Raw genomic sequence first — 27330 nt, 5'->3', positions numbered from 1 at the left:
CTCTCACGCACACATACACACGTTCTCACTCTCACGCACACATACACACAGTTCTCACTCTCACGCACACACACACACGTTCTCACTCTCACGCACACATACACACGTTCTCACTCTCACGCACACATACACACGTTCTCACTCTCACGCACACATACACACGTTCTCACTCTCACGCACACATACACACGTTCTCACTCTCACGCACACACACACACGTTCTCACTCTCACGCACACACACACACGTCTCACTCTCACGCACACACACACACGTTCTCACTCTCACGCACACATACACACGTTCTCACTCTCACGCACACATACACACGTTCTCACTCTCACGCACACATACACACGTTCTCACTCTCACGCACACATACACACGTTCTCACTCTCACGCACACATACACACGTTCTCACTCTCACGCACACATACACACGTTCTCACTCTCACGCACACATACACACGTTCCTCCCCACCACTTCTCACTCTCACGCACACATACACACGTTCTCACTCTCACGCACACATACACACGTTCTCACTCTCACGCACACATACACACGTTCTCACTCTCACGCACACATACACACGTTCTCACTCTCACGCACACATGCACACGTTCTCACTCTCACGCACACATACACACTTCTCACTCTCAACGCACACACACACACGTTCTCACTCTCACGCACACATACACACGTTCTCACTCTCACGCACACACACACACGTTCTCACTCTCACGCACACACACACACGTTCTCACTCTCACGCACACATACACACGTTCTCACTCTCACGCACACACACACACGTTCTCACTCTCACGCACAACATACACACGTTCTCACTCTCACGCACACATACACACGTTCTCACTCCCACGCACACATACACACGTTCTCACTCTCACGCACACACACACGTTCTCACTCTCACGCACACACACACACGTTCTCACTCTCACGCACACATACACACGTTCTCACTCTCACGCACACATACACACGTTCTCACTCTCACGCACACACACACGTTCTCACTCTCACGCACACACACACACGTTCTCACTCTCACGCACACATACACACGTTCTCACTCTCACGCACACATACACACGTTCTCACTCTCACGCACACATACACACACGTTCTCACTCTCACGCACACATACACACGTTCTCACTCTCACGCACACATACACACGTTCTCACTCTCACGCACACACACACACGTTCTCACTCTCACGCACACACACACACGTTCTCACTCTCACGCACACATACACACGTTCTCACTCTCACGCACACATACACACGTTCTCACTCTCACGCACACACACACACGTTCTCACTCTCACGCACACACACACACGTTCTCACTCTCACGCACACATACACACGTTCTCACTCTCACGCACACACACACACGTTCTCACTCTCACGCACACACACACACGTTCTCACTCTCACGCACACATACACCGTTCTCACTCTCACGCACACATACACACGTTCTCACTCTCACGCACACATACACACGTTCTCACTCTCACGCACACATACACACGTTCTCACTCTCACGCACACATACACACGTTCTCACTCTCACGCACACACATACACGTTCTCACTCTCACGCACACATACACACGTTCTCACTCTCACGCACACAACACACGTTCTCACTCTCACGCACACACACACACGTTCTCACTCTCACGCACACATACACACGTTCTCACTCTCACGCACACACACACACGTTCTCACTCTCACGCACACACACACACGTTCTCACTCTCACGCACACATACACACGTTCTCACTCTCACGCACACATACACACGTTCTCACTCTCACGCACACACACACACGTTCTCACTCTCACGCACACACACACACGTTCTCACTCTCACGCACACACACACACGTTCTCACTCTCACGCACACATACACACGTTCTCACTCTCACGCACACATACACACGTTCTCACTCTCACGCACACACACACACGTTCTCACTCTCACGCACACACACACACGTTCTCACTCTCACGCACACACACACACGTTCTCACTCTCACGCACACATACACACACGTTCTCACTCTCACGCACACACACACACGTTCTCACTCTCACGCACACACACACACGTTCTCACTCTCACGCACACACACACACGTTCTCACTCTCACGCACACACACACACGTTCTCACTCTCACGCACACACACACACGTTCTCACTCTCACGCACACACACACACGTTCTCACTCTCACGCACACACACACACGTTCTCACTCTCACGCACACATACACACGTTCTCACTCTCACGCACACACACACACGTTCTCACTCTCACGCACACACACACACGTTCTCACTCTCACGCACACATACACACGTTCTCACTCTCACGCACACACACACACGTTCTCACTCTCACGCACACACACACACGTTCTCACTCTCACGCACACATACACACGTTCTCACTCTCACGCACACACGCACACGTTCTCACTCTCACGCACACATACACACACGTTCTCACTCTCACGCACACACACACACGTTCTCACTCTCACGCACACACACACACGTTCTCACTCTCACGCACACACACACACGTTCTCACTCTCACGCACACACACACACGTTCTCACTCTCACGCACACATACACACGTTCTCACTCTCACGCACACACACACACGTTCTCACTCTCACGCACACATACACACACGTTCTCACTCTCACGCACACACACACACGTTCTCACTCTCACGCACACATACACACGTTCTCACTCTCACGCACACACACACACGTTCTCACTCTCACGCACACACACACACGTTCTCACTCTCACGCACACATACACACACGTTCTCACTCTCACGCACACACACACACGTTCTCACTCTCACGCACACATACACACGTTCTCACTCTCACGCACACATACACACGTTCTCACTCTCACGCACACATACACACGTTCTCACTCTCACGCACACACACACACGTTCTCACTCTCACGCACACATACACACGTTCTCACTCTCACGCACACACACACACGTTCGACCACCAATGTAACCTTTACATTGTGTTCCCCTTATTCTTCAGAAAGTCGCAGCGAAACCCCCGAAGCCACGTGCGATCCTCGCGTTGCGTTCCACTCCCACGAACGTCGTCACCGTCGCCGCCATGATCTCTCTCTCTCCCCGTTGAACTCCCTCGCTGTTCAGCCCCCTGCCTTTATTCAACTTGGACGTAAATCGTCGGCAAATTTTATTATTTTCTGTTAGCCGCGACGGCCCCGGCAGCACCGAGCGCCGCCTCTGCTCCTTCCGTCCCCCTACGCCGCGTTCATCCCCTCCGTGGACCCCGGCGCTCAGTGAAATACCCCGCGCGATATTAAAAGGGGGCGGGGGGCCCAGCCCCAGCCCGTGGCCTTTAGGGGACATCAATTGGGTCGGCAGGGCTTCTGTGAAGCGGGGGGTCAATCCGTGAATGGGGGAGGGGGACAAAGGCGAAGGGAGGGGGGGGGGGTCTCAATGTAGATGGGCATTATTTCAAAGGTGTACCCCAAAGAAGGTGCGGTGAAAATTCAATGCTGTACAAGGGGAACACGGGGCATGTGTTTGTGTCGCTGGCAAAGATCCCTCACCCACCCGCCTCCCCGTATAGCCTTGAGCAGGCCCTAGGGGGAAATTCTGCTTGCGAGCAGCACCAGCACCTCGCCCCGAGTGGCGATGTTTTAAACTCCGCAGCAGGTACTTTTTTTAGGCCGAGTCGACCTAGGGGGGAGGGGGGGAGGGGAAGCCCAGGACCGGTTCGGATAATCGTCTCCGGTGCTGGCGGCCTGTGAGCGGTAATCGAACGCGAGCTGATGGCGGGTTCGAAGCGCGGCGCGCTAACCGCTGCACCACCACTCCCCGTACAGGCAGGTACGGGGCACACCGACCGACACGCGCAATCCTTGAACACGCCAACGTCCGAAGGCAGACACGGGAGCCAAAGGGCTCTCGTCTCGTATAGCTTACACGGCGAGCGGACGGCGCGCAAGTGGCTGGCGTCGAGCGGGAGACAATCCGCTTTCGCAGAATGCAACCTGCAAGGGGTGAGCTACGCACAGCGCCGGGCCGCGCGCTCAGAGACGCAAAAGCAACGGTCGTTAAGTTAAAGACGACACAATCGGCGCAGAATTCGGCTACGCTCGGTCGCTCCTTATTTTAGTGCGACGGCATCCACGAGGGATAACATCGATGTTAAATGACTCTCCGCAGCACGCGCGTTTATGTGTGTGCATGCGTATTTTTGTGTGCGCGAGTGTGTGTGTGTGCGCGAGTGTGTGTGTGTGCGGAAGGGTTCAATCAGCCGTGCGGGAGCTAAGGGGGTGGTGGTTGTCAGGCGAAACGCGGATAGCTCTGGTTCGTGTCTCGCGAGATTTCGGGCGGACACTGCCTGCGAACATCTCCGCGTCTCCGTTTAGCACGGTTGGCTACGTTTCGGTGCGACAGAAGTTCAACGTAATGGCACGTAAATCACTTTGTCCGGTTTTGCTTCAGAGTATAGCTCCTGGACAGCGACGCACGTTGAGGCTAAAGTTTCACTCGAACGGGATCATCTTTAAGAGCACCCCCCCCCCCACCCCCAGGCTCCCCGCTCCGTTGCAGATGCACGGACAGGACGGGACAGAGCTGTCGCATTAAACGCTTTCAAAACCTAGTTGGGCAGCGTAAAAATTACCGCAAGTCCCTCCCCCTCCCACCGTCTGGCTATAATAACAGCGATGCACAACAACAAAAACAAAAAAGCCAAAGAAAAACTCCGAACCTCCCTTTCCACACTCCATCTTCCATCATCGCCACCAGCTCCCATCAGAAGCTACAATGGGTCTCAACTTTCGCCAGAGACCACTTGGAATCGGGTGTCTCAAAGGCTCTGCCGGACCCTTTCATGTGTCAGATCCTGCTTGCTGCTGCTGCTGCTCTTACCGCCGCCGCTGCTGTTGCTGCTGATGACGATGACGCTACTACGAGGCTCAGAAGGCGAGCCTTGTAAAGCCGAGCCTTGCAGCAGTAATTATCCGCCAGAGCAGCCAGCAGGCAGAGGAGTCGCGCGCAACGACTCGTGAAATGTGAAACTTGAATCTTGCCGTCGACTTTAAAGGAAAAGTGGGAAGGCCGCTGTGGACAGACCCGTCACTCACTTAGCGACGAGTCGGCTATTGCATAAAGCTCGATTAGCCGCGTGTTAAATTAAACACCGGACGGATTCATTACAACCACACACAGAGTCGTCCTGGGGGTTCGACGAAAATAGGGGGGGGGGGGGCGACCGTCCCGGGGCCCCGCGTTTTGGGGGGCCCTGTGCTTCGACGTCACGAGGTGGGCGGGTGGCGAGCACCACGCCTGACCGCCTTTGTCTCCCCCAGTGCTGATGTTTATAAAGCACACCAGGCACACAAAGACAAAGATTCCCCCGTATAGCCTAAGCAGACTGTAGGGGCAAGTGCTGTTAGCTAGAACCTATGAAGGTCAGCACGGCACACGAGGAGGTGGGTGGCCAGCACCACGCCCGGCCGCCTTTGTCTCCCCCAGTGCTGATGTTTATACACCGCACCAGGCACACAAACGCACATACACGCACAGACTCGATGCCCCCACTAGCGATGTTTACACACCGCACCAGGTACTCATTTGAGGCCGAGTCGACCTAGGAGGAGGCCCAGGAGCGGTTCAGATAATCGTCACCGGCGTTGGCAGTGAGCGGGAATCGAACTCAGGATTTACGGGTTCATACCGCAGCGTTGACCGCGACACGAACACACACAGTCTATTATATAGACACATGCATTACTGCATTTTTGCATATGCGCGTATCCAGTCACAGACGCACACAACACGCATGCACACACTTGCAGGGCTATTTGAAAGCACAACGGCTGCGTGTTTGCCGCACGACGAGACGCGGGCACAGACAATGATGCACACGTGGGGTGCCAAGTGCTTGTTCCTGCGTCCAGGTGCGTGCAGCCTCGAGCGCAATCGTCGTCGTCGTGCACGTATCATCAATCGGCATCAATGTGCCAACTCGCTCATGCGAGTGGCCGGTATAACCATCGGTGAATGTCATTACATAAAAAAAAATTATTTCCGGGGTAAGGGGCATTTGCAGCGGTACAGACGCCTTGGAATTCAACCGCCCCCCCCCGCCCCTCACACCCTCTGCCCACGCGTTCACGCGTCACAGCTCCGGTCACTCCTGTTCCCGGCAGGAAGCTGCTGCTGATCGTCAAAGAGCAGCTTACGCGTCACGGCAGATATGTCGTAAAACAAACAACCCGACACACACACACAAAAAACGCATTTTATTTATTTATTTCGTCGCTGCTGCTGTTTCTGCAGGGCGGAGGAGCGGTGGCGGCGGTGGCCACCGCCGTGGTTCAGAGTTCGATTCCCAGCCACGGCTCGACTCGAGTGGCGAGCGATGTCAGGGATTGCTCAAGAGATTTGGCGGCGAGACTTTGAGCATTGTCGCAGGACTCTCGCGGCGAGCGAGACTACTCGCGTGCGAAACCAATCTTCTTCGCGCGTCTGTGCGTACACACGGCAGTGCTTTTTTTTTTGCAACAGACTTAAGAAATGTTTAGACACACACACATACACACACACACACATGCATGCATTGCATGCCCCAACAGCCTGAACAGACTGTTGGGGCAAGTGCTGTTCGTGAGTAGCACCTATGAAGGGCTGGAACGGCGCACGAAGGGGTGGGTGGCCAGCACCACGCCCGGCCACCTTTGGCGCTGTTTACACCCCGCACCAGCTACTCATTTGAGGCTTAGTCGACGTGCGCATGCACTTCTAATACAAATAATAAATTCGATTCCAGGCAGCATCAAGCATTCGTGATCGATATCAGAACCGATCCCAAACCCAACTCGGCATTAAAAAAAGAAGTTATGTTTTTTCGCGGGGGGGCACAAGGTGCATGAAGACGTCGTGTCTTCTTTTACCTACTGGACCCGGCTGACTCGCATTTACCGCACCAATAAACTGCGACCGTTTGCAGACTTGGGTGCGTGATTGAGATGTGTGGTGCCAGCAAGAGGAGGGAGAGAGGGAGGGGGAAGTGGATGTTGGTGCAAGTTGGAGAGCTGAAGGGGAGGGAGCAAGTCGGGGGGGAGGGAGGAGGAGGGGTGATGGGGGCAGGTGATTAAACCGTGCGAGGAATGTGGCTACTATGGAAATAGAAACTCCCCACACACCCCACCTCCACCACGGACCATTTGCATACAGAGTCGCGAGCTTGGGTCTGTCCCCTCGCCCGGTACTGCGACCCCCACCACCTAACAACGCCACCGACCCCATGACCTCCGCGTCTCTGTCTCTATGCCTCTCTGTATCTGTGTGCGCTGGCGTGTCTCTGTTTGCACCAGCCTATGGATGGGCCCGCTCATAGCACCCGACCCACCACATAGACCATCATCCATTGTATCACCACCACTACCACCATCACCGTCAACAGCTGTGCCGCCAATAATCGCAGAGGGACCACCACCAATTATTATCCGACCACCACCAACGACAATTGCACCAACACAAACATTGACTGCTCAATACCTATCACCACACATTGCTTGCACCTCCACCACCACCACCACCAACTTGAATTATCAACCACAACTGCACCACCTCAACTATTCATTGCACTGCCACCACCAATCTGCATAGCAACTGGACCGCCACCACCACCAATTGCACCACCATTGCTATTATTAGTTGCACCACAACCACCACCCCTAATAATTGCACCACTATCACCAATTGCACCACAATCACCCGGCCTATCAACTGCACCACCAATTGCACCACCATCAAGATTTGCACCACCGCCACCGACAGTAACAGCTGCACCACCACCACCACCACCACCACCAAAACAGCTGCATCATCATCACCAGCAGCAGCAACTGCACCACCACGCCCCCTGTCTCTATCCCAGCCGAGAAGGAAATGCAGAAGTGGTGACGACTTTCGTAAGCGGCACGGAAGTCGCCGCGGGTTCTCACAGCGGTTGGGGCGGGGGGCCTGGGGTGGGGGGGGGGCAGCTGAGGGGGGCGGGGGGGGTCAAGAAAAGCCTCTCTAAGAGTGAACTCCAACATCACCTCCGGCTACGTACCGTGTATGAACACGCGCGCTCATAGTGGTGCAATGGCAGAGGCCAACCCAGCGGTTGCCTGTTCGAGTCCAACAATGCAGCGGTGCGGCAGTTGAAAGGGCAAAGGTTTTAAATCCCCCCCCCTCCTTCCACTCCCCCGCCACGTGACAACACACGTGGCCCACGTGGAAGAGTAGACCAAGTTTCCATCCAGAGGTGGCTCGGGTTGACGCTCGTTCTGCCAGAAGTGCTGAGCGAGCGAGCGAAACAAATTCAGGCCTCAACTTTGACCCTTTTTACATCGGCACGTGCGAACGCACGACTGCAAATCAACAGGCTAATTAGCTAACTCGAGCACTCTCCAACCGTGGGAGATATAACTCACGTGAAGTTTGCAGCTATGAGACCACCTCCCCCCCACCACCCCACCCACATCACATCTGCTTTGCATTGCCTTTGTTGCTTTGCTTCTATTACAAATACGAATATAGTATCGATGTACCCAGGGCCGGTGCTAGGTAACGACAAAGATGTCCCACGTGGCCTTCAACAGCCTGCTGGGGGCAAGTGTTGTCAGTGAGCACCTTACATTGGGTACGTGCTGGGTGGCCAACGTCTCCCCAGTGCTGATGATGTTTGCACACCGCAGCAGGTAGTCAGGTCGTCATTTAAGGCTGAGTCGATCTAGGGGAGGCCCAGGATCGGTGCATATATTCGCCACCTGTTATTTATCGGTGGTGAGCAGGAATCGAATTCGGGTCGTGAGCGGGAATCAATAAAGCGCAGCGCGCTAACCGCTGCGCCACCACTCCCTATTCAACAGTGGTAAACAAAAGATAAAGACGCACACATACACTAACATACGTGCATGCATCCGAACACACGCACACGCTTCCATGCACATACATGCATTCTACATATCCACGCATATTGCCATGCACATGCATGCACGCATGTACACAAACACGCGTATATTGACGTATAAATAAGTGCATTCTAACATGCACCTGGGCACACAATCGCCCTCACTTCCACACACGCACACACATATTTGCACTATCCAGGCGACCAGGAAGTTCAGTGGCACGCAAGATTTTTGGCATTGAAGTCCACCCACGCAGCCTGACGAGGAACTGAAAACACGCGGAGCAGTAAAACTCACAGAGACAAAGATCCCCCCCCCCGTACCCCCGTAGAGGCTCCACAGACGATGGTCCGAGATGCACGCACCGCCCAGTCGGCGCCCTCCACCCCGCTTGACCCGAGCTCGATTTCCGGGCATGGCTGGCTTGAGTGACGAGCAAAATATCTGAACCGATCTTGGCCCCATCCCCGTTTCAACACAGAGCGGTAAAGTATGGTCGAGATACCCCCCCCCCCCCCGCCGCTACCCCCCCCGCGGCACGTTGAGGCCCCGCATCCAGCAGTAGATCGAAAGACGGCGATGCAAAATATTTTTTCTCACAATTCTATTTCACGTTCTACACAACATGCGCACTGCACGAGAGACCTGCAGGATTTGTGAATAAAATAATTGACACAAAGATCACAAAGCACTGCGCGAAACACACACACACACGCGGTCTCACACAAATCAGATCCAACCCCAAACACTGAGGATTCAAGAAATGTAAAAGGCCCTAAAGATATAAGTTGCTTCTGAAGGCGCGATTTGAATACAATCGCGCCTTAAGACACCAGAGATTTATTATACCAGAAATCAATCAGATCGAGTATATTCAGAATATGATATGCATATAACTGATGATATGCGTGCAATCTTGATTGATTATATGCATGTAATCTTATATGCATATACACAATAAATCTCGTCTCAAGTTGCCAGCACGAGGAACAGGCCCAAAGGCTCGATCGAGTTCCCACTCTGCCCCAATCCCCCAGTCGTGGCAGGTGATTTGCTTTTGAAATGAGCGTAGGGCCCGATTTAAAAAGAAAAAGCTTGCAATATCAGGATTGCCCATCCCGCCCCCCCCCCCCCCCCCCAGTTTCTAGATCCGTCTCTGCCCCCCACCCGGCCACCCTCTCTCTGCACCGCCGCAAACGCCACCGCTCGACACGAGGGCTCTCGCGCGAGCACGTGACGATGGGAAGACGACGGGGTCGAGATGATATCCCCCCCACCACCACCCCCCCCCCCCCGTGCCCTCGCTCGCTCGACAGCGTTTCTTTTCGGTGACACCACCACGCGGTTTCACATCACGCCCGGAGACAAAGTCGGCTCTGGGGGTGGTGAGCGGTGGGGGGGGCAGGAGGGGGGGCGTGGGGTCAAAGGGGACACTTTGGTGGTTGTGTTTTTTCACCACCGCCCACGTGCGTTTTCGCGGTTTCGTCCGCGGTGCAGTTTTCAGATGCGGTGTCCGACGTTTCGCGTCTGTGGCCTGGACGAAGCTAACGGGAGGATTCCCCCTCGACATGAATATCACCGATTCGCGCTTGCAAATCACGCCTTACGTATCGTGTGCAAGTGAGAAGCGATTGGTTGCAATTCATGCAAATCGCATGCAAATTAAATGCTAATGTGAGATGGGGGGGGGGTGTTCACGAGGAATGGAATGCGTCAGACATCGTGCCGAAGCAACGCGCAGCAAAAACACCAACATCGTAAGAGCCACGACTACTGCTGCTACTTCCACGACAACAATAATAGCGATGACTATTTGCAATCGTGTCGGACCGAGTGAGATTCGCGACCCGGTTAAAGCTTCAACGAGGGTCTCAAAGACGCTCTCTCAGTAGCGTCTTGCCAAGCGCACTGCGATGTTTGGCCAAACTCCTTCCGAATTGAGAAGTGCGTCTGTTCGCCGTCTGTTTGTTTGCTCGCTCGGTTTATTTTTCCTTCCTTCCTTCCTTTGAGCAGCAAGCGACATATTTCGTCGCTGTCACCTTCAGACCAGAAACGGTCTGCAAATCAAATCATTCTGCCTCAAGCTCCGGCCCCGCGAAAGCCCCCGCTTGATCGTTTTCGTTGCTTTTACTTCCCCACCCCCCCCTGTTCTTCCGGGTTTGTATTTAAATAAATTGTTTTAAGGTGACAAAACACACGCGGTGTACACCTTTGTGCAATTTGTTATTTCTTGTGTTTAGGCTACGAAGAGTTCACGCGCGCGGGTCAGTGGAGTCAAAGGTGCAGCCCTGCAAGTGCTCGTTCACCGCCACTGCTGGTGCAAGGGGCCTCCACTATCAGAGCCCCTCTCTACCAGATCTCTACCAGAGGCCCTCTCTAGAGGGAGGTATCTTGGCCAACCTCTTCCAACCTGACGAGGTGTCTTGCAAAGAGGTGCTGGTACCCACACTTCACCCCACCAGAAGGCGGACCTGCCGATGGACCGAAACCGCGGTGCGACCCACGTACGTCGCTGGCTGGACAGCGGAGGGTTGATTATTCGAAGGACGAGCTTCGCTGTTGCAACGGCCGGGCCGGGAGATCGAAACGGCGACCGCGTGGATTGCGAGTCCGGTGCATTGCTGACCACAATGCACCTTGGTGGTAGCATCCCAAATCGATATGAGATTTATTTACATGCACACCACGAGGAAGCGAGTCCTTTCCTTCGTACGTTTGCGAAAACTGAAGTTTATCCAGTTGCGACAGGAAACATGCCAACGCGCGTGCGTGCGTGCCTTAAGAAAAACCACAGTTTTCAATCGGTGCTACGCATTCATCACCAGCTCTGGCATGGATCAGCAACACGGCAACCGAGCAAGAACACGGAAACAAAAGCTGAAAGGTGCGCAAAGAAGCGTGGAGGAGCGCACGCCGAGAAACAGGAAGAGGAACGCATGGACAAGAGAGCACGCACGCAAATCGGAGATGTTACGCGATGTGTATGTACGTATGTATGGTATGTTGAACTTCTTTCGCACCGTACGTAGCCAACCGTGCTAATCGGAGGCGCGGAGACAAGCGAGCGGGGTGGCCCGGGCGGGGCATGCGCCTGGGGTCAGGGTGGAGAGCGACGGGCAAGACCGCCCGATGATGATGATGGCAGCCAAAGGAGAGAAAGAGCACCCAAGAGGGCGGACCCGCCCCGGAGACGGAGCGGGGAGATCGATCAGCGCACGTCGCAGAAGCGAGAAGAGGCGGCGAGATCGATCATGAGTCGCGATTACGATTATCATAATCACAAATGACTGATGATGACGACGACGACGACGTTTATCACGGACAGCGCAGAGTGAAGTCTCTGCCACCGGGCACGAGAGAGCACCCCTGCGGAGGAGCCTTGAGCAGTCACGTAGCAACGGGAACCCCGACGAGGCGTTTCTGCGTGTGTCGAGAGCACCCAACAACATCCCTCATGTGCAAAAAGTGGCCGGCTCGCGGGTGGACGTGGCTTGACGGTTGCGCGTTGCTTCTTCTTCCTTCCGTACGGCTGACGGAGATGCACGGCTACAATTTCACACATCAGGTGGCCAAGCCAAGATAACCGCGTCAGTGCATCGCCGTGACGTCTCATTTGTGGGAAAGGGAGTGGGGGGACGGGAGGGGAGTCGTTGCGTCGCTACACGTTGGATGTGGCCTGTGCGTGCTGCACTCGGCGGCGCAGTTTGTGAAACTCTTGGCCGGATACAACGGACACGTGGCGTGCGCGAGCCGGTGGTGAGTTCTGTCCGTTTGAAACGGGGAGGGCGGAGGACGGTTGATTCGCGTGAATCCAAAGGTGATCTCATAATCACGTTCGTAAAAGTCAATAAAACCCCTCGGGGCACTCCCCCAAAAAAAATTTTACAGGCCGCCCTGCTTGAAATGTATTTATTCAAATCGCGTGATTTGCGAGACATTTTTGAATAACGTGTCATTTAAAAATGTGTTTTTTTACACGCGAGTGGATTTATACACGTAAAAAAAAATGGGTGTTGCTTTGCGGGTGTGCGTGTGCACGTGTGCCAGGATCGGTGGTGCAGTGACATGTAAAAAAAGTCCTGCGGCGACCAGGCACGGTGCTGGCCACCCACTCCCGCAGTGCCGGCCTTCTTAAGTGCTCGCAAGCAGCAGTTGCCCCAAACAGCCTGTTGAGGCTATACGGGTGATCTTTGTCTTTTCTGGTCTTTAGGCATTTGATACGTGCGTGTCAATGGACATCCAGGATGACCCTCGCAAAAGCGAGACGTTCCATCTCAATGGAATACCCAGGTGCAAAATACCCAGGTGCAAAATACCCAGGTGCAAAATTCCCAGGTGCAATATAAAAATATATTTAAAAGAAATAACCAAAGGTGATAAATGAAACCACTGCGGTGGCTTGTGCATTACTGCGGCAAACAGAGAGGCGCTTCCGAGCGAGCCGCATGCTGCAGCCCCGATGTTCGTAGCCCTTAAACGCGACGCTGCGCAGGTCTCGACGGAAAAAATCGAACGACGTTTGTGGCGAATAAAAAAAAGCAATGCGCACGTGCAAAAAAAATCACCCAACAAAAACTACAACAACAACACCCAACGATGCCGATTTTAGCTCTCAAACTCGCATCTCGACGCGGAAACGTGACTTCAATTTGCGAGCAACGGAAGCTATGGACGGTGGGTGGGCGGGGAGAGAGAGCGGGGGCCGCGTGTTGCACATTTAAACTCAATCTGCAAATGTGTTGGCTCATCAATGTTCCCGCACAGCCCTGGCTCAGGGCGGGTAGGGGGGGGGTGGTCAGGCTGCCTGCTACAGAAGAGGGCTGCTGATAAATGTGTTGCCCAAGGATTTGTGAGGTTTATATTTTTTTTACGAGTTTCATAAGTGTCTGCCCGGAAGGCAATATATATATGTGCTGTCGTTATGATGTCGCTACCGCCGCTGCTGCTGCTAATGCTGCTAATGCTGCTTCCCGCTCCTGGTGTGACTGCTGATCCCCTTTGCTGTTACAAACTGCGGCTGATTTTTTTGTATGTTGCTCTTGCTAATAATGCTGCTTACTGCTGCTGCCTCTGCTACTATTCCTGCTGCTGCTGCTGTTGTGTTATTGCTGCTGCTGCTACAACTGCTGTTCCTCGCGCTGTTCCTCCTGCTGTTAGCTGTACCACCGATGCTGTTACCGGTGTTGCTGACCGTATTTATGTTGAACTTCTTTCGCGCCGTACGTTGCCAAGCGTGCTAATTGGAGGTGTGGGCGGGTGGGCAAACACAACTAAACACAAAAGCAGTTCTAAAGAAATTAGTGTTCAAGTCCTTGCCGACTGCTGCTGTTGCTACTCCCGGACTCCAGCTGCTGCTGTTTTTCAACGCCCCACTTCTCTCCTCCCCCCAGACGCCACCTCCACTCGTGCACTTCGACCTCGCTAAAGCGGGGAAGTATGACGCCAGTGCTTCTGCTGCGAGGCCAATAAACAACACAAGCGATGCCTCGCAGCGGCCATGACCTCACCCAGTGCTGGATGAAGGCATGCCCCAAGCCGTGCCAGGACCCCTTCGGATATCACTCGCCACCGACGTTGGCCGCGACCGGGAATCGAACCGAGGTCGTTAGGTTCGTAGCGTCACGCGCTAACCACCGTGCCACCGTTCCCTTCAACTTGTCATCTATGTATACTGTACACGCGTGTAAATCGCATGCATGCATATACGTATCTATGCGTGTGCACAGTGCGCACGTGCATGTACGTGTGTTTGCGAGGAGCGGAGGTGCAGTGGTTAGCGCACTATGCTGCGAACCCGGCCACCCGTGCTTGATTTGAACCGCAGGACCGGGCCTCCGCTAGGTCGACTCGACCTCAAGTGAACACCTGTGCGCTGGTGCGTAAACACCAGCGCCGGGGGGGGAGACAAAGGCAGCCGGGGCGTGGTGCCGACCACACCAGCCCCTCTCGCGCGCCCGTCCCGTCCTCCATCATAGGTGCTCGCTCACAGTCTGTTATGGCTACAGGAGCGGAGGGGGAGGTGGAGGGGGGAGCATCTTTGTCTTTGGCGCTGCCGGGTTGGCTTCTCTCAAGAGGGCAGGGCCCACATCGCCAAACACGGCGCAACCATCGGTCTGCAAAAAACCGGTGTAAAAAGTCTCCCACCCACGGTGACCGCGACCCTTGAATCCGACAAGCAAGACGGCGGTGGTAGCCGCTACCGGTGACTAACTAGTTCGACCGGTGACTCGCTCGAAATTAAAGGTCATCTTAATCCCGCGACTGCACGCTGGAGGAGACACGCGCGGGCGCGGGCAGGCCGCCTCGGTTCGACCGGAGCGTGGGGGTGTGCGGCGGCGCAAGGGCTCTTGGGCGCAAATCGCTGGAAATGGTGAAACAGCGGCGATTCGGCTGCTCTGTATCGGCTGCCGCGGAGATCCCCTCCGCCAGATTGGCGCCGTTTCCCCTCGGATCTGTGCGGCGCCGTGTTCGCACCGCCGCAAACGTGCGACGGGACGCGGAACTTATTTTCCTCGTTCTTCTTCCACCCCCCCCCACCGTCCGCCCCCCTGCCCACAATGGAACTCTCTCCCCCTCCCACTATCCCCTTCCCTCCCCCCTCCCTCCCCCCACAAGTTTTAACACCGGGGTTCAATAAAAGTTACTCGGGATTATAATTTTTTTTTTAAACCATCGCTTTCTGTTTAGCGGGGCTTTTTTAGAAATAAAAAAAACAATCACGGTGGGTTTGTGTGCATTTGTGTGCCAAACCCTGGCAAGCGGCCAGAGCAACGAGCCGGCACTGCTGAAAGTTCAGTCGGCAGAGTTGTGACTGCGCGCTTCTCGACGAATGGGAGGCAGCTCGGAATGTCGTGCAGCGCGAGAAAGGGAAGTTGAATCTTGACTTAAAGCTTTCGCGACTGCAGGAATTCATATTCTTTGGGTCTTTCGGTAAAGTCACGTAGAAGGGAAGTTGCTTCCTTTGGATTACCCCCACCCCCCCGCCCCCCCGCCCCACCCCCACTCCCCCCGCCCCCCTCCCTCGCCCTCCCCCCCTATTTCTATCCTTCCTCCCATGTTCCTATAAACCTCGCTCATTTCAATAAAGATGTTTTTTTTTTATTTCCTGCACAGTACATTTCCTCTAATCAGGGCATAACTTCTGCCCGGCCTGTCCTGATCGACCGGCCGGCCCGGGGGACAAAAAACGATTCCGTACCAAGCACACCACATCCAGTATACCACCACCACCACCACCACCACCGACTCCTGCGTGGCTACTTAGTAGTCACGTGACGCCTCTAAAACTAGTACTTTTATTTTAGCAGCTAAGACCCACTGAGCTATATGGTTCTTTCTCAGACGCGAGCTGGCCACAAATGACAGCTCAAAGAAGTGACTCATCACGTGGACATTTAAAGCAGCCAAACACTCTAAACGCGTGTTTCTAAATGTGGAGAGAAAAGCCGGAGGACCCCGATAAAAAATCCACGCGATCGCGTGGAGAGAGAGAGAGAGACACGCAAACTCCAATCATACAGGCGTCAGGGTCGGGATCGAACCCACGACCTCTTGTATACCAGGCGCGGTAGTTAACACTCTAGTCTAGCGACGAGCCGGAAAATATATTAATTGGCAGATGAAGCTATCACCGGGTGCGTTGCTTTGTAAGACGCTCCCCGTTGTTGGTGGTGGTGCCCGTGCTCAGCAAACTGGTTGATTGAACACAAAGTCAACACACGCGCCGCGCTAAACGACTGTTTCCGTTACACGTGCGGTTGACAGCCGCGGGCGATGATTGAAACTAAACTATTTTTATTTGACCAGGTAAGGCCCACTGAGCTATTGAGCTCCTTTTCAAAAGCGACCTGACTATCGCAACTGATATCCCAACAAAGTGGCTTATCGCGTGGAAGTCTATAGCAGCCAAATACTCGACACGCACGTTGATTCGAAATGCGGGGGAGTTGGGGAAACCGGAGGACCCGGAGAAAAATCCACGCGACCACGGGGAGAACATGCAAACTCCAAATATACAGCGGCTGTCAGAGTCGGGATCGAACCCAGGCCCTCCTGCACGAAAGGCGGATGACGGACAACGGAAGGGTGGCGGCAAAATGGGGAGGCCTTCATCCTGCTGTGGATTGACCAAGAGCTGACGCTGTCAACAAATGTGCATCGTGAAGCGAAATGCCCTATGGTGCCCTTAAGAATTGGCTGGGTAGCGGCTCAGCGGTAAACCGAGCGGCTTGTAATTTCAAGGTTTGCGAGTTCAACTCCTGGTTGGGGGAATGACTCAGCCCATCATCATCATTCCTATTGGGGGGTGGGGTCGATAAAATCAGTACCACCAATGGCTTCGGGCCACAAACGGGATATCAGCACTAGTTTCATTCTCATTTCAGCAGGAAATCCCCCACGTGACTTTCGATGTGGAGGCAGAATCTTGTTGGGTTAATTATCGTGGGAATCAAGTTGCTCTTTCTGCGTGCGAATGATTCACACGTGAATTCTTGAAAGGGATTCATAACGTCTTGGTGCATGTGGTGTGGTGTATGTATAGTGACTATAAGGCTTCTGAGAACAGTCACAAAAAAACTCTCCACTTATGAATCCAGAAAATAACAGATATTGATATACGCATGGTTGGGCGCTAAGTATACCTTTCTGCGTGTGTCCGTCTGTGTTTATCTGTCTGTCTGTCTCTGTGTCGCGTTTTCTGTGTTTGCAGCCGTCCCTCCCCCTCTCTCCGTATGTTTTAGCTGGTACAGAGTCCCGCTCTGTCCAGCATACTCATACACACACACACACACAGACTCAGTCTCACAGTCTCAGTCTCACGGTCGCACTCGCAGACTTACTCACTCGCACAGTCTCACTCGCAGTCTCGGTTTCACTTTGCACAGTCTCACACACACACACAGTCTCAGTCACACACTAACAGTCTACTCGGAAAACCCACGCGGTCTCAGCTCGCTCTTGGAACTAGACCAAACCTCCCCCCCCCTTCGCCACATTCCGCGTGACGCGGGAAAGAGAAAAAAATGAAACTAAATGCAACAAAAAAAAAGTTTAAGAAACGAACCGCACAGTCGCGTTCCAAGCGGCGTTTGTGAATTCCAGCCGGCGCGTCTATTTCTGCGTCGTCTCGCTACGCCCCGCGTGTCGGAATTCAAGTTACACACCCGACAACAAAAAATACTCCACCACGAAAAATTAAGAGCAGGAATGCGTTCACTGGCATCGCGACGAGTGCACGCGCACACGCGCGCGCGATGATGATGGTGATGGTGCTGCTGCTACTGCCCTACCTTGGTTGATAGTGGAGCACAAGCACAATTAACAAGCAATGCGCTAACCACAACACTACCGCCAACACACCTGTATAGCCTTAACACACTGTTGGGGCAAGTGCTGTTAGCGAGTAGCACCTGCGAAGGCACACGAAGGGCTGGACGGCCAGCACCACGCCCGGCCGCCTTAGTCTCCCTAGCGGAGACGTTTGCACGCCGCACCAGGTACTTATTTGAGGCTGAGTCGACCTAGAGGATGCCCGGCACGGCACATGAGGGGGTGGGTGGCCGCCTTTGTCTCCCTAGTGGCGATGTTTACTACACACCTCCGATTAGCATGGTCGGCTACGTGCGGTCCCAAAGAAGTTCAACATACAACATACACACACCTCACCACGTACTCATTTGAGGCTGAGTCGACCTAGGGGAGGCCCAGAACCGATTTTCAGATAAATCGTCACTGGCATTGGCCACGAGCGGGAATCGAACTCGGGTTGCCGGCTTCATTGCGCAGCGTGCTAACCGCCCCCCCCCCCCCCACATAAACACACAAGGGGCCACGTGCTCACATACTTGTGTAATACCATACACGGCGGAGACTTACATCGATTAGAATGCACTTGGGATGTGTAACCATAATACCGAATTATTTATGTTAATAAGCGAGAGTTATTTGAAAGTATGTGGCCCGTGCGCATGTTTGTACGTGTGTTTGTGTGTGTGTGTGCGCGCGCGTGCAGAGTGTGCTCGCATATGTGTGTGTGTATGTCCCTGTGTGTGCATACAATCTACCTGTGTGTGCGTGTGTGTGTGGGTGCGTCGGGGGCGCGGGTGACGCATATGCCAGTCGTCTCAGTCAGCCAACCCGTGGCACCTGGGTCTGTGCCCGTGACCTTCTGCCGGCGAGCCTTCGACACTGCACGTGGCCTCGGACTGCGCCGTGGCCACGTCAGCCGCCACTCACGTGGCCTCTGCCAAGCCACCGATTTTACATTTTCGATTGAGTCAACCCAGGGGGGCGGGCGGGCGGGTGGGGGGGGCGGGCGGTCATTTTACATTAACCCTCCCCCTGCACGGAGCTGTGTGCAAACATGAGGCTCGGAGCCAGAATTAAATTTACTGCTAAGTAAACCTAGGGGAAAGCTATTACTTTGCACTTTCCCATGACTCAGTCGTGAGTCAGGGGGTCCATTTCTGGGAGGAGATCTCATTCCAAGCGAAAAGTCATCTCAGGGAAACCATTACTACGTGCTCTGTTTATGCTGAGTGGATGCAAAGGAGGGCCCTGAATTACTGGAGCCGTCGGTGCCGCTGGGAATGTTCGGTGCTGGTCTCACCACTCGCCCCGCGTGCTGTGCCACCAGTGAGCCTTAATAGGTGCTCACTAACTGAACTTGCTTTCAACTGTGACTTTTGTGTGTGTGTGTGTGCGGTGTTGGCCACCCACCCCCTCGTGTGCTGTCCCGGCATTCACAGGTGCGACTCGCTACCAGCACTTTCCACAATAAGGCTAGACGGAGTGGGGGGGGTAGTCTTTGTATTTGTCCTAGGCCTCCCCTAGGTCGACTCAGCCCCAAATGAAGACCGAGCACGTTGTGCACACACATCGCCACTGGGGAGACAAAGGCGGCCGGGCGTGTGCCGTGCTGGCCTTCATAGTAGGTGCTCGCGAACAGCACTTGCCCCAACAGACTGCCTTTGTCTTTGAGCGTGCATGGGTGTACGTGTGTGTGTGTGCGTCTCTGCGTGCATGTACAGTATGTAGATGAGTACAATATATGCACGACACCTAAAAATAAAAAAACATCCCCATAGCGCCTTCAATAGCCTCTTGGGTCAAGTGCCGACCTTACCCCCCCCCCTCAATCCTATCCCCCCCCCAACTCAACCCCCCCCCCTTCCTCTTTCAACCCCTGACCATAACAAGAGCACGTGGCACTTGCTGAAGGTAGTGCAAACAACACAAGGGGAATGCGTGAACACTCACTCACGCGCGCTCACACTCACTCACGCGCGCTCACGGACAAAAAAGACGAAGATCCCCCGTATAGCCTGAACACACTGTTGGGGCAAGTGCTGTTAGCGAGCACCTATGAAGGCCGGCACGGCATGCACAGGGGGGTGGGTGGCCAGCACCACGCCCGTCCGCCGTGCTGCTGATGTATTCCCACGTGGCATCACTTCATCTCGGCTTGCTTCCATCGAGGTAGGAGGGGGGGGGGAGTCTAGGACCGATTCAGATAATATGGTCACTTGGGTGTTGGTGACCATGAGTGGGAATCGCACAACACGCACGCACGCATGCAGGGGCCGCTTGGAAACGGCCTGGCCCCCGTGCATTCGTCACGGCAACGATAACACGCAGGCGGTCACTTTATCTGCTTCCCAAAACCCACGGGGCAACGCGCGCGCACACAGGCGCGTGTACACAACACACACAAACTATACACCCGGGCAAAGGATAAAGATTCCCCGTAAAGCTTCGATAGACTTTTGGGGCGAGTGCTGCAAGCGAGGACCTATGAAGGCCGGCATCGGTACACGAGGGGATGGGGGGAGCAGCATCGTCACGCCCGGCCAACTTTGTCTCCCCAGTGGCGATATTTACACACCACACCGTGGTACTCATTTGAGGCTGGGTCGACATAGGGGATGCCCAGGACCGGATCAGATAGTCGTCAGCAGTGTTGGCGGTGAGCAGGATTGGAACTTGGGTCGCCGGGTTCGTAGCGCAGCGTGCAAACCCATGCACGCGCACACACACACACGCACGCTTTATCTCACATCTGACTTGCGCGCTGCAGGAACCTCAGCTATGGTCGGCAATACCCACTGGAGTAGGCAATACCCACAGGGGAGTTGAGGGGGTGGCAGGGGGTCGCTGCGAGTCTCCGTAAAGATGATCCAAAAATGAACGAGCGACAGTGGAGCTTAACAGGCTCAACACAATTCGTCAATAACACCGTGGTCTTTTAAAAGGAAAGGTCTTTGAGGGGGTGGGGGGGCGGGCGACGTTTCAGGCAATGGCCCCTTCTTCAGAGCGTATCGAAAGGCCAAAAAGGTCGCGTGGATGAGAGGTGGGAGACTTTAACATCGGCCGCGGGGATCAAAGCGTGGCTCAAAACTTGAGAATAAAAAGACAGCAAAAAAAAACCGATTTGCAAATACACAACTACGTTCTGCCCTGACAGCTGCTCCGTAGCTTTCTCACAGTTAATAAAAAAAAAATACTAAAGACAAGACCACGTTGGAAAGCGTTACATAAAGCGTTACATAATCCACGTGCGCGCAGCATTTATCCGAGCTTGCTTAATTATGCACATGCATGCATGTATGAGTGGTGGTGCAATGGTTAGCACACTGTGCGATGAACCTGGTGACCTCTGAGTTTGATTCCCGGCCACGGCTAGCATCAGTGGTGAGGGATACCTGAACTGGTCCTATGCCGTCACGTGCTGACCGGTGTGGTGAAGTATGGTCAAACGGCCACCATGACCAGCACAATATGGAAGGCCATCATTAACATTACTATCGCTACAGCCATCGTCCCCACGATCACAATCATCATGATCATCCACGCCATTATCATTTCTATAAATCATCATCACCACTATTACCAGCAGCAGCGGCGGCAGCATTATCATCATATTACTTCCATCACCATCAAAACCACCTCCACAATTACTCTTTGGTTCTTTCTTATCGCCGTTGTCATATTCACGGACATTATTTTCATCATCACGATGATACTAATAATAAACACCACCATCATTATCATAATCACTTTCATCACCAAAATCATCATCATCATCATCACCATCAAAACCACCTCCCACAATATCATCGCCGCTGTAATAATCACGGTCATCATCATCATCACGACTATAATATCAATAATAAACACCACCATCATGATTATCGCAATAATCATCACAATCACCTTCATCACCAAAATCGTCACCATCACAACCACCTCCACCACCACGTGTGTCATCAGGTTTACAGGAAAGCCCCGGAGAGGCACATTTTCAGTTTCGACCAAAAATAGCCGAGCCTCCTCCGTGCGTGCGTCTTTCGATTGCCAAATCCGTAACTATTTCAGAAAGACCAGGGGCCGTTTCCTATTCACACTCCCCCAGTTCAGGCCGGTATGCATGCACGCACCACGCACACACGTGCACAACAAAGACAAAGATCCCCCGTGTAACCTTAACAGACGGTAGGGGCAAGTGCTGTTAGCGAGCACCTATGAATTCCGGAACGGCACACGAGGGGGTGGGTGGGCAGGCACGACGCCCGGCTGCCTTTGTCACCCTCGTGGCGATGTTTGCACACCGCACCAGGTACTCATCGAGGGCGAGTCAATCTATAGGGAGGCCCAGGACCGTTTCAGATCATCATCACTGGTGTTGGGCGTGAGCGGGAATCGAACTGGAAGCACAACGCGCTTACCCCAACACCGCTGCTGTCCACACAAAAAACACGCGCACATGCATGCACACACATACACGCACACTCAACAACCGCAATTCGCCACTAAGTGGCGGTGACGTCACCATGACACTTGCCAGGCTATGTGCACGTCGAGGCCACGTGAAGTGTCGAACGCCCGCTGGCAGGAGGTCACGGGGCAGACCCAGGTGCCACCGGTCGACTGAGATGAGTGGCTGATGCACCACCTGTGCCCAGGTATGGGAAACTCTCCACTCTCTCCACAACTGCCCCATCACCAATTGGGAGTTGTGGGGGTGGAGTGTCCAATGGTACAAAATACCCAGGCAGGTGCTTTGTTTTGGTGGGGCCGATGGTAAGTCCCCACCTCTTAGTGGCAAGCTGAAGGTTCAGCAGCAGCGCCTCCAACTCCTCCTCTGAGTGAGCAGCTTCTTAAAGAGAGGGACCACCAGGGCATTCTTTCAATCCTGAGGAACCCGTCTAGTGGCCCAGACTGTTGTTATGATGTCATGTAGGGCAGTCTGTGCACAAACGCCACCCTCCCTCAACATTTTGCTTGGGAGATCATCTTTGCCCGGTGCCTTTCCTAGTCTCAGACCCCGGATCGCCTTCAGTACTTCTTCAACAAATGGCACCTCAGCCAGCCACTCACAGGGGGTGACTTCTTCCAATATTTGAGGCACCGCAGCCTCAGCAGGGTCATCCCCACTTTGTCCCACGTTGTTTTCCAGGCTGAGGGATTTCCCCTCCCCCAGGACCTCACAGAAATGCTCACCAAATCTGCAAACCTGTTCCTGGGGGTGGGAAATTGGATCACCGTTCTTTCCCCTAATGATGGTAATAGGTATGGTGCTGCAGGTTACTTTTTTATGGAGTTAAATAGCGATTTGTGATCGCGGGCCATTGAGGTAGACTCCATCACCTCAACAACCCGCGACCACCACCCATCCTTGCAACGCCTCACGGCTCTCCGAACCTCTGAGTGAAGGCTGCGATAAGCCTCCTCATTTTCTGACGTGGGATGCTGTAGCCAATGAGAGTGGGCCTGGTGCTTTTTCTCAGCCAGCCTGAACACCTCCTTTGTCAGCCAGGGTCTCTGGAGAGGTCTGGACCGTGTACCCAAAGCAGCCATTGCAGCTGCATGAGCCACAGTCCTAAATCTCGCCCATTTCCCCTCCACATCTGGAGGAGTGGGGGACGATGCCAACCCCAGCTGCAAGCGATGATGAAATTCTCGCTTGCAACTTTCATCAGCTAGCTGAGACCATGTCACTTTGGATTTGAATGGGGTCCTGGGTGTACACCCACCACCAGAGTGAAATAATGGCAGGCACATCTTACAGATGACAAGTCGATGGTCAGTGGGTAGATCAGCTCCACGGTAGGTCCTGGTGTCAAGGAAATGGGCCCGCATCTGCTGTTCCATCACTATTTAGTCCAGCAGATGTTCTTGCTTAGACCCGGCATGCATCCATGATGTTGTGTGGATGTGCCAATGGCGGAACAGCATGTTGGTAATTACAAGCCCATGGGCTGCACAAAAATCTAGCAGCCTCCTGCCGTTGTTATTGAGCTGATCTGGCCCATGCCTTCCAATCACTCCAGACCAGTTGCCAGCATCATGACCAACTCGGGCATCGAAGTCACCCAAAAAAATGACTCTATCCCGAGGGGTCAATTTAGCTCGCACCTGTGACGGGTCATAGAAGGCATCTGACTCATCGGCCTTGCCTGCATCCCTCCACGGATGTTCGTGTTCGGTGGGGGCATAAGTAACCACGACCACCACTCCTCGCCTCTGGTTGATGGGAAGGCGAGCCCAAAGTATCCTGGGGCTTAGAGCTTCCCGCACCTCACTGCCACGCTCCCACATCCCCTTCATTCTTTTGTTCAGAAGAAGAGCCACTTCCTGTTGTTTGGCAGTGTCCTGCCCCGAGTAGAGGACTGTCCACCCCTCATGGTGGCAGGAGCTAGAGCCGGTCTACTGGACCTCCTGAATACCATAGAGATCCAGGCATTACCGGTCCAGTTCCCGACAGAGGAGTGGCAGCATCTCCTCCGCAGTGAGCGTTCGAACATTCAACGTGGCCACCTGTAGTGATTTTTGTTGTTTCTGGAGGAGTCCCGAGGGTAAGGATTCTCCTGGCTCCGCCAAATGGGGTTTGGCCCGGAAACGTCATAGAAGCTTGTCCCCCCGGGGCCTCCGGCACAAGCTAATTAATTAAAATTTTCAGTCGTGGTTTAGTGCTAATTAATTGAAGGTGGAGGGGTTACCAGCCCCTCGCACCCGTCCAGAGCCCCCATTTGGCCGCTGTGGTGGTTACGAACGCCCACCCCCCACGGCACTGCCCACCACAGACACGCACACACACACGCACACACTCAGGAATGTGTTCCTTTATCAACCCTTTTGAGTGTGAGTGGGTCCTTACGTCACTTGGATTGCAAAAGGCTCCACCCTGTTCAATTATAACTCCTCAAATATTCACCAACTCCCCGTCACATTCCAACCCTAAGTGGGGAGTCGGCGAGCGCTGCTACATTAAATCCATATCCCCTAAAACTATTTGGCGAAGTAAGCGCATCAGAATGTGTGTGGGCGGGGGGGGGGGGGTCGGGGTGGGGGTCAATCCGCGACTATGACCCCCACAGATTCGATTTCCAGGGGGGCGATATATGCACCGGTTCTCGGTATTAGCACGGTTGGCTACGTACGGCGCGAAAGAAGTTCAACATACATACAACCCTCCCTCCTCCCCCCCGAGTTGCCAGTCACAAGTTAGGGAAGTTCCATTCTATTTCGGATTCCAGGCAGGTGGAATGCGGAATGCTTAAGACTCTGGGAAACAGCCCCACGTGCACACCACCACACGGTGCCGTGGGCCCATTGAGAGCGAGGCCGAGAGAGAGGAGGGTGGGGGGGGGAGGCTGAGACGGATCTTGAAACTTTCCAAAGCAGGGGGTGTGGGGAGTGGGGTGGGCGCTGAAATGGCAAGCCTTTTAAAGAGGGCCCTACGTTGGTAACTATTTAAGACACACAAAACCCATTCCATACATTTTTCCTGGAAAATATAAATAAAATACCGGTGAGTGCCCCTCATGCCCCCACCCCCCACCCTCAGCGCCAGCCACTTGGATCCGCCACTGGAGGAGGAATGCTGTGAACACCGGGAAAACGACCACCCCCAACACGATCAGCGAACCGAAACGTGTTTCCCCCACGCCGCTGATTCGATGCACGTTACTGTGATAATTTCGTTGCCATTCAATGACAAACACAGGCCACGGTGCGGGAGGGGGTACTGTTAACAGGATAAAGCGGGGGAGGTGAGGAAGGTGGGGGGGGGGGCACGTCATCAATGCTGCAACGCTCACACCGTGTTGCCCCTTTTTGTCTTCAAGCGGTCCACGTTCATCCACCAACAAACAAGTTCAAGCTCGGCACCCCCGCCCCCCACCCCGTTCACAGCAACCCGGCGGAGAGACTCGCTATAAATAGCAGGGGGTGCTATTCTTGGCGCCTCATCCGTGGCTATATATACACACTCGGGCGCACGCAGCACGGCGCTGCTGCGGCTGTCAACGTGGCCGTGCTAATGTCACCACCGCCTCCGTGGCTGCCGCCACCGCAACTCTGCGCGTGAGAAGTTCCTCGCGGGACCCGGCGGCTCCGCGCCACGCCCCGGCGCGTGCCACCGACGTGCGGAGGTGGCTCATGTGGGCCGGGACGCTCGGTCGCACACCCACACCACACAAAGATCCCCCGTGTAGCCTTAACAGACTGTAGGGGCAAGTGCTGTTAGCGAGCACCTATGAAGGCCGGAACGGTACACGAGGGGGTGGGTGGCCAGCACCACGCCCGAACGCCTTTGTCTCCCCAGTGGCAATGTTTACACACCGCACCAGGTACTCATTTAAGGTTGAGTCGACCTAGGGGAGGCCCAGGACCGGTTCAGATAATCGTCACTGGTGTTAGCTGTGAGCGGGAATCGAACCCGGGTCGCCAGGTTCATAGCACAGCGCGCTAACCGCTACACTACCTCTCCCCACACACACACCGCACCACACACACACATCACACACACCACACACACTGCACACACACCACACACACACACCACACACACCGCAACACACCACACACACACAACACACACTGCACACACTGCACACACCACCTACACCACACACACACACCGCACCACACACACACACACACTGCACACACCACCCACCCCACACACACACCACACACACCCCACACACACACCACACACACACCACACACACACCGCACCGCACCACACACACACCGCACACACACACACACACGCCTCTGAGAGCGTCAATAACCTATGTTAAGAGCTTACGTGTATTTTTTTTCTCGGTAACAAAAAATAAATAAAAATTGCAGGCTGATACAGGACCCCGTAGACTTGCACCACAGAACCCATAGACCTACACACAGGTCCGGGCATACAAAAGAACCATAGACTTGCACAGGACCCTGATAAAATAACGTCGACTTCCACAGGACAGATAGACATACAAAGAA

General features: G+C 54.1%; 1 protein-coding gene across 4 annotated transcripts in view; it reads right to left on the bottom strand.

The window, feature by feature from the left end:
• Positions 1–27330, bottom strand: part of GNG7 (G protein subunit gamma 7) — a 279379-nt gene that overhangs the window by 21774 nt on the left and 230275 nt on the right. The window contains exon 1 of one of the 4 annotated variants that reach the window (XM_061567687.1): positions 3118–3297. The exons of the other annotated variants lie outside the window; for them this stretch is intronic. The gene's annotated coding sequence lies outside the window, so the exon portion shown is untranslated. Of the gene's footprint in view, positions 1–3117; positions 3298–27330 lie in introns of those variants that run through there. 4 annotated transcript variants of the gene reach the window in all.

Source organism: Lethenteron reissneri, chromosome 39 (genome assembly GCF_015708825.2).
Source record: "Lethenteron reissneri isolate LAM-NWPU_2019-01 chromosome 39, ASM1570882v1, whole genome shotgun sequence".
Lineage (NCBI taxonomy): Eukaryota > Metazoa > Chordata > Hyperoartia > Petromyzontiformes > Petromyzontidae > Lethenteron > Lethenteron reissneri.
This window is presented reverse-complemented; position numbering and strand designations above follow the sequence as displayed.